The 15,653-nt window shown below is 44.6% G+C and overlaps 1 long non-coding RNA gene across 2 annotated transcripts in view; it reads left to right on the plus strand.

The window, feature by feature from the left end:
• Positions 1-589: 589 nt before the first annotated feature.
• The window catches only part of LOC112544327 (uncharacterized), a 224,649-nt gene continuing 209,585 nt past the window's right edge, over positions 590-15,653 (plus strand). For both annotated transcript variants that reach the window (XR_012905779.1, XR_003087677.2), the window contains exon 1: positions 590-744. This is a non-coding gene — a long non-coding RNA (uncharacterized LOC112544327). The remainder of the gene's footprint in view (positions 745-15,653) is intronic.

Here is a 15,653-nt window from a genome sequence, read left to right on the forward strand (position 1 = left end):
GCCAGGAACAGAGAGGTGCTAATGCAGACAGAGTGCAAGCATGTTTACCACTGTGCCATACAAGCAAGTGTGTTTACCACTGTGCCATACAATTCCAGAGCAGGGGTCAGTGGCTAGTTTGGGCTAGTCACTGGGCATCCTTTGCAGGTGGGTTGGGGCCAGGAGTTCCTAAAATACAGGTACTAATTTGCCAGTGCTGAAGCAGGCAGGCTTTTTAACTAAAGCCTGAATTCTGCAGAAATGGATTGTGGCTTCGTGAACTGTAGTTAATTGTGACGTTGACTCCATTCCAGTTTACTTTGTGCCGGGTGGGAAATGTGGGAATAAAGAGCTCATCAGGCTGGTATTTGTCACTGTGCTGCATAATGCCCATTTGGCAATAGCTATATTTGTGACCCTACTGCTCCAAAAGGAAGAAAGGGTGCAGAGTGCTTTCTGCAGCTGAGCTGGATGGCACATTAAGAGAGTGGGCACTGAGCAGCAGGAAGACTAATTAAAGGAAGGGGGAGGAGGAGGAAGCTTCTTCTAATGAACCATAAACAGCTGCTGCTTCTCAAAAAAATCACTCAGCCCCCTGTGATGTTACGCTCCCTTCAGAAGAGTTCAGCTCTCTGCTCTACTGGCTGTTGTCCTACTTATCTCCTGCTTGTGGGAGAGGCTTATTCTACAAAGGAGCTACCCAATGCAGTTTGGCTTTTGGGTACTGTTCTTCTAGCAAATGCTGCTCCTGGAGTAGAGAAGAAGGTACAGTTGAAAGAGAAAGAGGGCAGCTGATGAAAGACTAGGCAGGAGGAAGGATCAAGGTTGGGCGGAAGGCAGTCATTACTACAGGCTACTACTTGTTTTTTTTCTCAAGTAAGAAAAGAAAGGAAGGGGAGGAAATGAATAAATGAAACTGTAGCAGAATCTGTTGAGCTACCTCTGTAGGATATGAGAATGATAAGTGTGCAGTAGAGGCAATGGTATGGCAAAAGGGATACATTTAAGGATTAAATCTGATGTTAAACAATTAGAATTGATTTAGAGATGACCAGATTTTCTGGTTCATTTTCCCTGAGGATCTCTGGTTGTCAGTTTGTAGATGAGATAGTAGTAATGATTACTAATAATCTAATACCTTTATTTAAGGATCCCAAAGATGTAATCTCTTTATCTTTGTACCTTCTTATCATTATAAACAAGAAAGAGAATTTGACCATGATGGCCTATAACAAAGTAATGCCAAATCCTGGAAAGGTGCAGGCTTGTGTTTAACTGAAGACTTCGTCTTCATGTGCCAATCCTTGCAAGATGGGGTCCAAATACCCAAGGATTATTTTACTCACCAAGGACATGCCACCATACTGTGCTGCCAGCTGGCCAGGGCAGCCCTATGAGGACCTGTGAATATATGGGGCAATAAGGCAATATGTTGCTGCTGAATTCTAATTTACAGTCTGACTAAAAGCATTGCCAGACAAGGAGTAGTCTTTGTCCAAGAAGCTGTGCGAGGTGAAAATGAAAGAGCTGAAAGTTCAGACCTAGATGAACAATCACTGATTTGGGGAGGGAATTTTTTGAGGAACTGTACTTTATTCTTGGGACTTGCCCCTTTCTTGGTTACCTCCCTTTGTTGATAGAGGAACCTAGCTCCACAATCTAATCTGGAGGTGGGGTTGGGGGCGGGGCAGAGAGAGAAGACTGTTACAACTGTTTGGTCTTGTTTGAACATGCTCTATGGACAAAGCCACAGGTAAAACACAGTTTGGTTCTAACTACAGAGGCAAGAGATGACTGGCTAAATATAATTAAGGTCCCAGGGACAGTTATAAGCCCAATACTTGCCAGTCACATGTGAATTGGGAGGGTTCATTAACATTTCTAAATTGCTTTGAGATTCTTAGATGAAAGGCAGGTGGTATTGTAGGTATGGCTTGAATTAGTGCTGTCTTTCTGCATGTGTGTAGGTTCATAAAAGGAGATTTAGAAAGCATAAATCCTCAAGTAATTAAAGGAAACCCCATTAATCTGAGGCAACTCCAGATTTAGAGTTTTTTGAAAGCTTCACAGCACTTTATAAACCATATCTGATACTCTCTGAAATCTGAAAACTCTCCCTCTCCTTACAAGCCAGCTTTGATGCCAAGAACACTTAGAACTAATTCTCTCTTCTTTGCCCTTGCCGTTGACCTCATTTACAGAGATGAAAGGAGAGAAAACAATTAGTTCACTGAGAAATTCTATTATGTGGAAGGGATGTGGACATTTGATCAATACTCTAGGGTTATGGTCTCAGCTAGAAGGGGGGATTTGTCTCTGGATTGACTGATGCCTGTTAGTCCCAGAAGTCTTTGCGAAGGAGTAAGATAGTGATCCAACCTTTCACTGTGGAGAGTCTAAAATATACCATTTAATCTTCTCAAGTGGTGAGCGAGGGTGGATTTTAAATCCCATTCATCATGCTGAGGAAGTGTAAGGACTAATTAGGGAAATGTGGCCGCAGTTTGACTAATTTGTGAAAAGACAGCTGATTATTTCTTTGTATGTTTGTGTCTATATCGTCTACCTCTCTTCTTTCCCCATACGATGCGACTGTAAGTTCTCGTCCCATAAGCTGGTCTGTGCTGCTGGATCCTTCCATCCACCCAGAACAGCCGAGGCTTCCAGTTTGGAGCTGGTAGTGTTCAGCAAGCGTTCTGCCGGCTGCCTACCACGGCTCCCATTTTAGCCTAGGCTATTAGCTCGGTTATGACCATTTTAGGCTGTGAAATATTTAGAGTAAGAGAATCTTGAAATATTAAATACCATGTATGTAAACATTAACTGTCATGGTCACTCGTGTACTCGTCTCTTGCACAGCTGTAAATAGCTGTTTAAGAGGGGACACAAATTAGCTGCATACAAGATGAGAAAGAGGTTATTTCTATGGGTCTGCATTATTTGGTTTCCCTCTGTCTCCTGGTTCATGAGCCAGTCCGGGCTAGAGCGTTTGCACAATCTGTCCTGGGAGGTGGATGCTGGGGGCCTGTCTGTTGCCGGCCACCAAGTCCCGCCCCTTCCTACCATTGCCCTGCCCTCTCCCCCTATGGCACCCTGAACATGCGGCTTTGGGGATCTCTAGGAGCTGAGAGGGGCTAGCGCCACGTGACAGCTGCGGTCCTGTGCCTCAGGCTGCCTGCACAAGTGTGCCTGCCAGTGCACTCTGCTTCGCCTGTGGTTCCTGCTGCTAGGGGGAGTGTGTGTGTGTGTGTGTGTAGGATACGATTGCTGCCACTGTGTGGCACCAGGTTCCCCCAGTGATCCCCAAAAGTGGGGGAGAGGGTGAGGTGATGGTGAGACAGGGCAGGGTTTGGGGGCTGGTAATGGACAGCCCCTCCCAGCCTGCTGGAAGTCCTGAGCTGAGTTGTGCAATCGCTCCAATGGGCTGGGAATTTGAGACCTTGCTCTCTCTCCTTTATATGCTGCCATAAAGCCTAATGCGATGAACTAATCTGCGCAGGCGGGAAACTTTCATCCACATGGAGAAACATGAACTTCAACATACTTAGTAGCAGGCAGTGAAAGTTACATGACACTCATTGTTCCATTCTCCAACTCTGAAGCAGAGACATTGCTGGCCCACCGTGGGGTAGCTTGCCATGTTGTTAAAACTGGACCCCACATTAAAGTCAATACTGTGTGATTCTGCATGGCCCTGGCTCCTTTTAAAACTAGCACCTCGTTGGGCAAGGTGCATCTGGCAGTTTTCTATTTATACCCTGCTGCGTGTGCCACTGAATTTCCAGGAGATGGCTCAGGCAGCAGGATCCTGTTTAAATGGCTCCCGGTCACAGCACTACCCAGGCAGGGGCTGGAGCTGCAAGACCTTTGCTGTGTATTTACTTCAAAGCCTCCAGCCTCTGTCAACTCTGGTGGAAGGCTAGTAGTCCTCAGTCCCGCCTCTTCTGACACAGGCCCTACCCCTTTCAGGGGGTGGAGCCTGCTGGCGGTCAGTTACAAAATTCATTAAGCGGTCCCCTTGAGAAAATTATTGCCCATTCCTGCCATTGAGTGCGGCTGTCTGTATTGGGCGTTCGGAGGCCAATAGTTATCTTTGAGGTTGCTCTATCTGGATAGGAGACTTTTCTGCATGGCTGGTCACAAAGGTAACAGAGTTAGTGGCATTGGCTCTTTGGAACAAAAAAGTGTTAAGGACTGTGCAAAGCAGCACCTCTAGGGCAAAGACACCATAATTGTGGGTTGGTGATTTTTTTTTTTTTAAAACAGGCTCTATGCAAATAATTTTCAATGAATGAAGCACTGACGCTATTCTAAGAAAAGGGCTAATTCCACATAACTCCCTGTGACATGTACAGAAGGATGGCTGGTGATATTCATCATCTACAGCACTTCCTATACTAATGTACTTGAAGCACATTTATTAATTTCATGCCACGAGTGGCCTCCAGAAACGGATGATTTGCCAGATTGCGTAAGACAGCTGATCCCTAGAGTCAGTAACTCTGCCTCCAGCAGGGCTAGTTGCGATGTGACAGCAGACTGATCATTTGTATTTGACTAGCACCTTCCATCTATGTATCTCGGAGTGCTCTGCCAACACCCACAGAGGAAGCATCAACGCAAGCCTGAGAGGTGGTTATAAGCCATGTTTCCAGAAGGAGAAATAAGCACAGAGAAGTTAAATGACTTGCCTATAAGGCTGCCAAATCTTGCCCTGCTTCTGCTCCATCCCTTCCCGGAGGCCCTGCCCCTGTTCACTTCATGCTCCCTCCCTTGGTGACTTGCTCTCCCTTACTCTTTCCTGGGCTGGGGCAAAGGTTTGGGGTGTGGGAGGGAGGGAGGCTCCAACTGGGGGGGTCCAGGCTTTAGGGTGAAGCCAGACATGAGAGGTTCAGAATGCAGAACAGTGCTCAGGGTAGGGAGCTGGGTACAGGAAGGTGGCCGGGGGAGGGAGGGGGGGGAAGAGCTCTGCTCTGGGGGTGCTGGTTCTGGGCTGGGGATGGGGATGCGGGGTTCAGGATGTGGGAGGATGCTCTGGCTGGGCCAGGAAGTTGGAGTGTAGGGAGATAGAGAGCTCTGGGCTGCGGGTGTGGACTCTGGTACAAGTCTGGGAATGAGGAGTTTGTGGTCTAGGGGGGCTCTGGAGTTTGGGGGGGCCTCAGGGCTGGGACATTATCTTACCTCAGGTATCTCCCCACATGTCCTGGCTCTGCACTGCACCCTGGAAGCTGCCAGAAGGTTGGGCACCTTTGGGTTGGGGGGTAGGAGGCTCTGTGTGCTGCTCCTGCCCCCAAGCAGTGCCTGCCTGCTCAGCCAATGGGAGTGCAGAGCCAAACTCGAGGTGGGGGCAGCGTGTGAAGCCCTGTGTCCCCTCCTCCTAGCAGCCAAACCCGGGATGCAGCGCAGAGCCTCTACAGGCCAGGGACTAACCGCCTTAGCGTCTTAGTGCCTCAGCACGTCCAACCAGCCTTTTCACAACCTGGCTGGAACAAAGTCCCTTTCTCCCTGGGTGTTCTGGTCCAACACCAGACATCTGGTCACCCTACCTGCCCTCGGTCATCCGAGCCTGTCTGTGGCAGAGCTGAAGAAAGTGCTGAAACATCCCGGTTCACCCTGTCTTTGCAGGTATATACTTACACTGCCACGCACCAGAGCGACTGGGCAGCAGTACACGAGGTTCCACTGTGAAAGCTGCTTTGCAATGGAAAAAGCGAGAAGCTCTCCCCCATGAAATCCCAGGTCCAGTCTACACACTGACTCTGTACCACTATCTATAACTGTTTAGGTTAGGGAGGGTGATACTTCTGCTAAATTAGGGATGCTGCGAATGTAGACTCAAGAAGGCTGCTGGGAGTTACAGAATCATCCAGAAATTCTTGTTCTTAGCTGAGGTGAACAGAATGATTTGGAAAGTTTTTACTCTTGTGAATAGTTACCTTGGAAAAGAACTAACACACCTTGCTAAAGGAGTTGAATTGATGACTGTTGCCTGTGAAGAACTTCGGCAAAGGAGAAGTTTAAAGATAATTTCCGAGAGACTTCATACAAGTGTCTTTGTTTTCAAAGATGTATGTGATAAAGCGTCAACATTAATATGTGCCTCCAAAAGAATTAAGATCTTCTCCCAGAACTTGAAAATACCCTAGTAACTAAGGATTTAAGCGGGTTTCCAAAATGTACATGAGTATCAGTGGTCACAGGCTCGTCATGAATGGATAGATGAAATTAGTGGTGAATTATGAAAGAGACCTTTTGAAAAGGACTTCAAGTTATGCAAAAGCTTGTGAATAATCTGTTACACCAGCTCTCCTGATGGCTTGACAGTCACTGTGTGCTTGAATTGAATTACTTGGGTTAGATATTGAGATGGTGAAAGCTGAATGGGCTGTATTTGAAACACTTAATGGATAAATTGCAAAGAATTTGAAAATGTTTTAGGTGCTGCCAAGCAATTAAAGGAGACTTTTTGTTGTTGTTGAAATGTCTATAGCAGTCTTGTTGTTTGGGGCATCCGCTGCACATTGTAAGAATTCCTTTTGCTTGTTTGAAAAGAATTTTATCACACCAACAAATGAGCATGATCTGGGAAGAAAAGAGAAACCTACCATAAAATCTCGAGTATAATGCGCACTTTTTTTCCCATTTTTTTTAGCTTCAAAGTCGGGGTGCGCATTATCTATAGGAGGCTTTTAAACTCACCCTCAGCAGGCACAGGCTGGGCTTGGATGGGCTGGGGGGGTGGGGAGGAGAGATGGGAGCTGGCATGCGCGAACTTGGCATGCTGGCAGCTGAGTGGGGAAGCTCCCCCGGCAGGCGTGAGCTCGGCGTGCCGGCAGCTGAGCAGGGGACGCTCCCCCGGCAAGCGCAAGCTCAGCTGGGCAGGGGGACCCCGCAGCAGACATGAGCTCAGCTGGGTAGGGGGCCCCGCGGCAAGCGCAAACCCCTTCCTTCCTATGCAAACCATTAAATCTCGAGTACAATGGAGGTGCGCATTATAGATAAGAGTTTAGTTTATTCAAGAATTCTGACCTTTAAAAGGCAGGTGCGCATTATACATAGGTGCGCATTATAGTCGAGATTTTACGGTATTTCTCCTAGCACATGAAAGTGATCTGACTTCAGAACTGAACCTGGATGTCTTAGGAATTCAGATGCCATTATCCAAGAGGCTACAACTCCAGTTTCACTTTCGTGTTAAGACCTACACTTTTGTATTGAACAGTCACACAAATATTTTTCTTTCATAAGAACACAACAAGGGTCCAGCTAGCCCTGTATCCTGTCTTCCAACAGGTGCCCCAGAGGGAATGAGCAGAGCAGGCAGTCAAGTGATCCCTCTGTAGCCCTGGAATTTTGCAACTAGTAAGTCAGTGAGTTATAATGAATGTATGTTATAGCAAAAGGTTTGGCTTAAACTTAATTACAAGATGTAGGTCTCAGACAGGCCAGGCAGCTTTATTAACGTAGCTACAGCTCTGTTGGATGTTAGCGTGTTCTGATGTTAAAGTGAAGGGATGGAATATTGTAATGCATAGTGATGTTAATATTAGGTGAGACCTTGTAATGGATAGAAAGACATTTAATGTTGTAAGACTTTGTAACTTTGTTAAAGTGACTAGAAGTACTCCTTTGTTCCATGCTGCAATTCTGTAAATGTATCATTTGTGTGAATGAGAGAGAGAATGTTTTAGGAGAGATAAATGTGAACGCCACTGCATGCTCAAAGGGGCTGGAGACTTAGAAGCACCAAATATTATCAACTAAGTGAAAGCACACTGAAGACGCAAACTGGACTGAGGCAGATTGACAAACCCTGAAGTTAGTGGCAAGCACCCCTTCATAGGGAACCAATAACAACTTTCGCCAGAAGACAACACCCCCGAGGGGTCGTCAGCATATGGATATCAGATGATTGTGAGAATAACTTCTTCCCAATAAGCATATGTCATAGGAAGATTGATTGTGATGCTGAGTGCTGATTAAGGCCTGGCAAGGCAAAATGCATAGACTTGGAAGAAAAATCCTAGAAAGGATGGGGTGTCTTGTATGGTTCTTCAGGTTTCCTTCCTGCCAACTGGAGCATCAGTCCAGACTGACAAGAACCCAGCTCCTTCCTTGCACCTGACCTATCTGGCCAATAGGTTGGGCCAAGCAACAGGTAATTATTCTACCAGCAAGGTGTGTGTGTGTGTGTGTGTGTGTGTGTGTGTGTGTGTGTGTGTGTGTGTGTGTGTGTGTAAAAATGAGGGGTGTTGCCTTATCCCCCTGAAAAAGATCCCGTGCTTCTTTTAAGCATAACACCTCCTCTGTCTCCCATTCCCAGCTTCTAACAAACAAAGGCTTGGAACACTGTTCTTGCCCCTCCTGGCTAACAACAGATCTAGCCTTTTATTTTTCATAAAAAATAAAGTGTTTAAAAAAAAAAAAAAAAAAAAAAAGCTGTTGACTGGGATGGCATTTTCCACTATGTGAATTTCTGAAGGCCAGGACAACTGCTCCTCTTGTCAACACAGTCTGCCCCCCCATGTCAGTGTCCTAGCAAAGTGGCTGTTGTACACCAAGGCTGCACTGCATGTCCCAGCTCTAGCCCAGGTTTTCAGATGGCCTCGGAGATTTATTTTAACAAATTGCTGTTCCTGGAAGAGCTTTTGAGTTTAGCCAGGCAGGCTTTCATCCAGCTCTCCTGCTTTTAGGCATAGCACTGGTTAAATGCTAGGGTGGCATTTCAGAAACACTTGGATCCATCAGAATCTGTCCTCAATAAGACAAACCTGAATTACTCTTCTCCACTCTGGATCTCCTACCCGCAACTGAGTAGAAACCGAGGCATCCTTTAGAAGGAGGATATGATGCAGACAGCGTACTGGTGTGAGTTGCAGAACAAAATGGGAAGAAGGGTGCTGGATGCATCACTCTCTGTCCTCGCTCTGAGAATTTGTACACCTATGGTCAGTCCTGCACTGTGGGCTACTGTTCGCCCCCATTTCTTGTTGTTCACCTGGCAGAGAGAAGAGAATCTGGTTTTAGAAAATTGCAGCTCAGTCTTTTTGAATTGTGGATTCAGATATTGCATTATCTCAGCTACACGGCGCATTTGTGCTGTACACCCCAGCAATACTGCTCTATGCTTTCAAAGTCTAATCAAAATGCTGGAATTTGTGCCCTAGAACTTGCAATGTCTGCACTGGGTGAAGATCAAAAGTTTTTTTTTTTTTTTTTTTTTTTAAATCAGGAATTGTACTGGAGATATTGGGATGTTGGGGACAGAAATCTCAGTGAATTAAACAGTGTCAAGAAAAGAAAAGCGTTTGTTAGCTGCCAAGGAGCCTTTCATCACTTATTGATTCTCTCTGAGTTAATAGAAAAATGACAATTTAAGGTTTAAAAAAAAAAAACGGAACGAGGACGGATTAAAACTTCATGAGTTTGATCTGCAAAACCTCAAATGGGTTTTGTGTCCAGGTTCTTTCTCCAGCACTATTTATAAATAATCTGGAGAGGATTAGGCCTTCGTGATTGAAAATTTCATTTGGGGTCATCTTTAAATGAACTCTAAAAGCATTAGATTTCACTTGGCTGGGCTCTTTGCTTTGGGCTTAGGCCCAATATACCTTCAAATCAATTCCAAGGTCCCTTTATAGCTCCAGCTACTATTGATTTTTTTTTCTTTTTACAAAAACTCATCTCTAACCTGATCATGTTATATATCTTGCCTAATAAATCAATGGAGCTGAATTTAGATCAGGAGAAACTACTGGACCAGGAAGTTTGAGAATCCTAGCTTTTATGTGACTGGTGAGGACATCTGGCAGTTCCAAAAAGGATCAGCAGGTGGCATTTTAGGGCTAGGACTCAAAATCAGCTAACGCTGATACTGATCTTACAAAGCTTTTTGTATTCCTTTCCTTGCTATGTGTGTACAATCTGGATGTATATTCATATTCAAATGATCTGTTATTCTTTGCTCTTAGAAGGCCTGATCCACTGACCTTTGTATCAGGCCATTACTGTACACCTCATCAGTGAAACATTTTGAGGAGTTGCAGAGAAAACATGCCATGAATTCAGTGCTTTTTCTTGTGAACAGCTGGACATGCTTGAAGGATGTGAGTGCATGTTTTGAACAGAGAACATGCAAGATCAGTCTGTGCATATGAAGCGCTGTGCGTTATTTACAGAATACACAAAGCTATAGTGTGCATTTCCTGAGACACCCTTCGCTGGGAAAGCTGATAGCATGCTTGGTTGGGCAGACATGACATCCTGCATAGTGACGAGGATAAGAAATCAGCACATCAGTTGTTCTTTCTTGTTCTGTCAGATAGGGACAGATCATTCAGATGCTCATATTAATTCCTTTGTATGTGTACTGATATCAGGAGCAGATGTGGCACGTTACAGAGTATTGTGGTGTCCTAAAGGAAGAGATACATTCTGAGCACTCTTTTGCTGGGAAAGCCATGCGCATCAATCGATCATGTAATTCAGTGTACGGTAATAGTGAATTGACTAAGGGGTGTTATGATTAAGGTCTATAAAATTATGAATGGGGTGGGAAAAGTGAATAAAGAATCGTAAGTGCTAACTTTCCCTCTAGCTTGGGAGTGCTTGACCTCCCGCTTTATTTTAGGCTCCACCCCCCATTCCACCCCTTCCCCGTGACCACGCCCCACCTCTTCTCTGTCTCCATCCACAATCATGCTCCTCTGCCCTCCTGGAGCTTCCTAAATGCTGTGAATCAGCTCCAGAAACATGGAGAGGGTAGGAGTTGATTAGGTGACCACTAGAGGAAAAACATGGTGCTGGGGGAACTTGGCTGCTAGTGGGTGCTCAGCACCCACTAATTTTTCCCTGTGGGTGCTCCAGCCCCAGAGCACCCATGGAGTCAGCACCTATATAGGGAAGTAACATTTATCCCTTCTCATAATACAAGAACCAGGGGATCACCCAATGAAATGAATGGCCAGCAGGTTTAAAACGAACACAAGAAGTGCTTTTACACATAGTGCATAGTCAACCTGTGAAATTTTTTGCTAGGTGATATAACGATGGCCAAAACCCTGTCTATGCTTCTGGGAAGAATGATGCTCCAGAGGTTGATCTTTTGAAGTTTGATTTAGCAGGTCTAGTAAGGACCTTGGTCAACCCTCATACTCCTTGGAGTTGTGAGGAGTAAAGGAAGTCAGTGGAAGAGTTTCTTCCATCAACTTCCTGCTGCGGAGCTGCCCCAGAAATTCAGTTTAAGGTACATCTTGTAGCTGGAGTTGCACATCTTAAATCGAATTTCTCTGCCAGTGTAGACCTTGCATTAGATAAGTTCATGAAGAATAGGTCTGTCGATGGCTATTAGCCAAGATAGTAAAGGACACAACTCCCATGCTCGAGTGTTTCTAAAGGTCTGACTGCCAGAAGCCAGGACAGGATGATAGAGGACGGATCAGTTGATAAATTGCTGTGGTCTGTTCATTCACTCTGAAGGCCACTGTGGGAAGTTAGAATGCTGAACCAAATGGGCCATTGTTCTGATCCAGTTATGTTCTTATGGATTGTTTTTTCCTTTCATTAGCTCTGTTGCTTTTTTGACTAGAGAAGAATGTTCTTTGCTATGGAGGACCCATTTATATTGCTTTAAAGCTAGTAATTTCCCTTGGTTTTAACCTGAGTCAAGTTTACCTGCTATGGAAACGGTTGGAAAATGATTATTTCTAGGAGAAAGTTGAAAAACATAACTTTCTGGTGGTATTTGTGTTTTCACATTTTGGAGTGTTACTTTTAAGGTCTGTGTGGGGGGAGGTATGGTGGTGGGAAAGAGCCATTTTTGAAGAAATACCAGGGATGAGACTTTTTTTTTTTCTTCACTTCCTTGTTCACTTACATGAGCTTCTTCAGTTTAAGATCCAGGGCTATGAGTTAGATTTTCAATGGTATTTAGGTGCTTAAAGATGCCAATAGGAATCAAGTGGGATTTTCAAAGCACATAGGTGTATAACACCCAGGGGTGTTAAATTTGCTTTTAAAAATGCACTAGACACCTGTTTAGGTGACTAATGCCTTTGAAAATCTGACCCAGAATCCCCTAAATTGTGGTTGGTACAGAATAGAACGTACAACATGTTTACACCTTCTCTCCCTACCAGACCTGCCTTCCACTGGGAGGAGGAGAAGGCTGCGAAGGCATGCTTTCCCTTGAGCGTTTGAATGATGTTGATTGATAGGAAGATGATTATCATTTAGTCTTAGGGATGAGGAAGCAGACTTACTTTTGTGTGGTTTTTTTTTTGGGGGGGGGGGTGAGGAAACTGAGCTGCAGGAATTTGTGTCCACCTGTAATGTGTGAGTTTTTACAGGACTGACTTAAAGTTTGTAAAGTGCTTGGAGATTCTCTAGTCTGAAGAAGAGTGTGGAAAGGTGTATATTCTGGAGTCCAGTAAGATTATAGTGAAAAATTAGTAACAGATATAAAATAAACTGGAACAAAGGCCACAGTTATGAAATCAATATTAGTCTCTTAAAATAAAGACTAGGTGGCAATGCAAGCCAGAGCATCAGAACCCTATATGATTGCTACTAACTTGGTTAGGACAGTTACCAATAATTACCACATCCTTAAATGACCATATTGTCTTCACTAATGCCAGAGGTCAATTCTCAGTCATAGGATATAAAGAGGGGGCAGTGCAGTAGTCCCTAATGTGCATCAGAATGAGAAGATTGATATTGACAAGGTGACCTTGGGTTCTATCGAAGCAGTTTATTTTGAATGCCCCTAGTTTATCCTACTTATGTCTATAATAACTTGTTGCCAGCCTAACACCCGGTGCCCCCAGGATGCCCTTTGCTTGGTCTCTGAATGATGCCCTTTGCTTGGTCTCTGCTGTGTTAACATCTGGCAGACAGTTCCGCAATTAAAATATGTTGCCTGACATCAGTTCCGAATTTGTCTGTCTTTCCATTTTTCATGTCCACCAAAATTATCCCCTTACCACTTAACCATCTCGGTGCCAGACAAGTGCGTGTGTATGATTCTGATCCTCGTTTGCCTTCTGTGACCAAGTTCACATGCAGCTGATTTTTTGTTTATCTTTTGTGCTGGGAAGGATTTTTCATTGATTTATCTGTTCGATTTATAATCTGTGGTTACCTCCTCCTTGTTAATTTGTTTTCATTTTTCAATTGAAGGCAGTTTTGCTTTGAAGGAATTTGGCTACTACTGTCCTGTAATTTTAGTCTGTTAATATATTTGTGTCAGAGTTTTGCATCCACAGATCTGCTGTGGAAAATCCACTGACTTAGGGGAAAAAAGTCTCTCTGTAATGTAACATCATATTTGTATTGGCTAAGGTTGTCAGAAGTGTTCAATCAAACTGTAACTGGAATTTTGCATATGCCATTATCTATTATATATTTGAAAGAGTTTGTGTGTGTCTCTGTCCATCCATCCACGTGCCTGTTTATTCAAGAACTCCTCCTAAATGGCAAGAGCTAGGACTACCAAATTTGTTAGGCAGCTTCCTCTTAGCCTAACTTACAGCAAGACCATGGTTTGGGTGTGCCAAGACAATGGGATGTGCCTGGAATATGATTTTCTCATAAAATGGAAAATGAAGGGTGTGCCAGCTAGGACAGTTATACTGTAGAACAGTGTGTGTTAAACTTTTTAAGACCAAGGAACACCAAAGAATGTTGTTTTTTATGAGGAACACCAAGGATTTTTTGTTTGGGGGGGGGGGGAAAGAGTTGAGGGGAAGTCGAGGAAAAAAAGAGTTGGGGGAAGTTATTGAGAGAAGAAAAAAAAGTCGCCTGCCCCTTTAAGGGTGACCATTTTGAATTCTGTTCTCTGCGGCACTCCTCCGACTGCCTTGCGGCACACCGGTGTGCTGTGGAACACAGTTTAAGAAACACTGCTGTAGAATGACCCCAGGGAGGCAGGCACAGAGGTAAGAAAGTGGCTGGCTGGGGGCAGGGCTCTGTATGTTGCTGGCTGCTGTACTCAGCTGCCCATTTTGGTCCCCATGACCTACAACCAGAGTGGAAACCATTTCCCCTCCCAGCCACTGGAGCAGCACAGACCCCGCTACTCTAGCCAACCCCAGGGAGCTGCCGGCCAGGCAGTGTGGACCCTGCCATCTCTGTCAATCCTGGGGAGCTAGGCAGCATGGCTACTACCCCTCTGGCCAGTCCCAAGTAGCTACCCTCATCCCCTGCCAGTCTCCCACACCCAACCTCCAGCCCTGGTGCCTACACCCCAACTTTTCTGCCCTGTGCCTCCTATCTCCCTCCCCTGACATCTACCCTCCCCTGACATCTACACTCCCCATCCCCTGGCCTGAGACCCTCCTTACCCCAACACTTACTCTTGTATCCCCTCACCCACAGTCCCCTGCCTGAGCTATGCTGAATAAATCTTCTATTGTGTATATATTTGTATGTTAATACTCACATTTCTGTTTCTAAAATGTACTTAACAAGGTAATGTTGTGGGTAAAATATGACCCGACATATAGAACACTTTTCGATTGTGTAGATAACGTTAATGTTAAAGTCTAGTTGAGCCACTTTATTTTGAAAGGAAAAGACAGACGGGAAGCATTTTTAATAAAGAAGCACATTTTCTTGAGGACTGGAACTTGTTACCTTCGTCGTCGCACTAGGCAGGTAGTTTGTCCATCATGCTACACAACCTGTTTTGTATTTTATGGGAATTAATGGATGTAAAATTAGCAACAGCGGAGGGTCTGAGATTGTTCCTTGAGTGAACAGAACAATTGCACTGAAACGTACTAAGCTGTACAATGAAAATGTGAATGAGTGCACATGCAGTCAGCTTATAAGAAGCCTATTTCCTTCTTCATCCTGAATGTGTACACACAGTGTCATGGCAATTAGGGTCAATTGAAAGAGTATTTTGCTTTAACAAAATAGTGGAATAAAGAACAAGAGTTCTCCATTTTAGCTTTGAATTGGCCCCTTGGTAGGGCAGAGCACTAGTGTGACTCTGAATGATTGTGTGTGCATGAAAACACAAAAATGGCATTGTGGGTTTAAATAATGCTGTCCTCTGTGTAACGTGAGCCTGACGAGTCCCAGCTTTGAAGAGCATATGGTCCTAAACCGTGTAAGGATATAGGCCCGCACAAAGTGGGAGGTTGTCTTTGCAAGCAGAATGCTTCATGGAACAGGTTAATGCTTGGCATAAATCTCCCCAGGGTATTTGGAGTTGCAAAGACAATAGGCCTAGATCACCACTAGGTTCTATTATACAGCTATAAATAATGCAATGCTTGATCGCAGAGTTGGGGGAAATCTCATGGGCAGATCTTCAACTGGTGTAAATTGACGTAGTTCCATTAGTCTTACTGAGCCTATTCTGATTCGTACCATCTGAGGATCTGGTCGTCAATAACCAAAACTATACTTACTGCTAAGGGCACTTGTATGTGAATCTGCTCAGAAATCCTGTCATTGGGACACCGATTTGTGTGTCTTGCTAGGTAGATGTGTGCTTTTTCTGCACTGTGGTTTGTTGTCTAACATCCTTAGGGCAGGGATGAGGGAAACCATCGGGTTAAGCTAGGTATAATCATCTTCCTTGTAACTTTTCTAGTGACCAGATCATGGGAAAGTTCTGAAAAAACTTTGCCCAACTACTGAAAACAAAGTCAATATGTGTGCGT

The sequence above is a fragment of the Pelodiscus sinensis genome, chromosome 8 (assembly GCF_049634645.1).
Source record: "Pelodiscus sinensis isolate JC-2024 chromosome 8, ASM4963464v1, whole genome shotgun sequence".
NCBI lineage: Eukaryota > Metazoa > Chordata > Testudines > Trionychidae > Pelodiscus > Pelodiscus sinensis.